Raw genomic sequence first — 1,749 nt, 5'->3', positions numbered from 1 at the left:
GTTAGGTTAGGTTGTTAGGTTAGGTTAGGTTAGGTTAGGTTAGGTTAGGTTAGGTTAGGCTTGGTTAGGTTAGGTTAGGTTAGGTTAGGTTGGGTTAGGTTAGGTTAGGTTAGGTTAGGTGTTAGATTAGATTAGATGTTAAGTTAGATGTTAGATATTAGAATAGATTAGATGTTAGGTTAGGTTAGGTTAGTTTAGGATTAGATGTTACGTTAGATGTTAGATGTTAGATTAGATTAGATGTTAGGTTATGTTAGGTTAGGTTAGGTTGGGTTAAGTTAGGTTAGGTTAGGGGAGGTGAGGTTAGGTTAGGTTAGGTTAGGTTAGGTTAGGTTAGGTTAGGTTAGGTTAGGTTAGGTTAGGTTAGGTTAGGTTAGGTTAGGTTAGGTTAGGTTAGGTTAGGTTAGGTTAGGTTAGGTTAGGTTAGATGTTAGATGTTAGATTATATTAGATGGGAAGTTAGATGTTCGATGTTAGACTAGATTAGACGTTAGGTTAGGTTAGGTTAGGTAAGGTTAGGTCAGGTTAGGTTAGGTTAGGTTAGGTTAGGTTAGGTTAGGTTAGGTTAGGTTAGGTTAGTTTAGGCTAGGTTAGGTTAGGTTAGGTTAGGTTAGGTTAGTTTAGGATTAGATGTTACGTTAGATGTTAGATGTTAGATTAGATTAGATGTTAGGTTAGGTTAGGTTAGGTTAGGTTGGGTTAGGTTAGGTTAGGTTAGGTTAGGTGAGGTGAGGTTAGGTTAGGTTAGGTTAGGTTAGGTTATGTAAGGTTAGGTTAGGTTAGGTTAGGTTAGGTTAGATGTTAGATGTTAGACTAGATTAGACGTTAGGTTAGGTTAGGTTAGGTTGTTAGGTTAGGTAAGGTTAGGTTAGGTTAGGTTAGGTTAGGTTAGGTGTTAGATGCTAGATTAGATTAGATGTTAAGTTAGGTGTTAGATGTTAGATTAGATTAGATGTTAGGTTAGGTTAGGTTAGGTTAGTTTAGGATTAGATGTTACATTAGATGTTAGATTAGATTAGATGTTAGGTTAGGTTAGGTTAGGTTAGGTTGGGTTAAGTTAGGTTAGGTTAGGTGAGGTGAGGTGAGGTGAGGTTAGGTTAGGTGAGGTGAGGTGAGGTTAGGTTAGGTTAGGTTAGGTTAGATGTTAGATGTTAGATTATATTAGATGGGAAGTTAGATGTTCGATGTTAGACTAGATTAGACGTTAGGTTAGGTTAGGTTAGGTTAGGTTAGGTTAGGTTAGGTTTGGTTAGGTTAGGTTAGGTTAGGTTAGGTTAGGTTAGGTTAGGTTAGGTTAGGTTACGTTAGGTTAGGTTAGGTTAGGTTAGGTTAGGTTAGAATAGGTTAGGTTAGGTTAGGTTAAATTAGGTTAGGTTAGGTTAGGTTAGGTTAAGTTAGGTTAGGTTAGGTGAGGTTTGGTTAGGTTAGGTTAGGTTAGGTTAGGTTAGGTTAGGTTAGGTTAGGTTAGGTTAGGTAAGGTTAGGTTAGGTTAGGTGTTAGATGTTAGATTAGATTATATGTTAAGTTAGATGTTAGATGTTAGATTAGATTAGATGTTAGGTTAGGTTAGTTTAGGATTAGATGTTACGTTAGATGTTAGATGTTAGGTTAGATTAGATGTTAGATTAGGTTAGGTTAGGTTAGGTTAGGTTGGGTTAGGTTAGGTTAGGTTAGGTGAGGTGAGGTTAGGTTAGGTTAGGTTATGTTAGGTTAGGTTAGGTTAGGTTAGGTTAGATGTTAGATGTTAGA

This window comes from Dermacentor andersoni, unplaced genomic scaffold (assembly GCF_023375885.2).
Source record: "Dermacentor andersoni unplaced genomic scaffold, qqDerAnde1_hic_scaffold ctg00000051.1, whole genome shotgun sequence".
In the NCBI taxonomy this organism is placed as follows: Eukaryota; Metazoa; Arthropoda; class Arachnida; order Ixodida; family Ixodidae; genus Dermacentor; species Dermacentor andersoni.
This window is presented reverse-complemented; position numbering follows the sequence as displayed.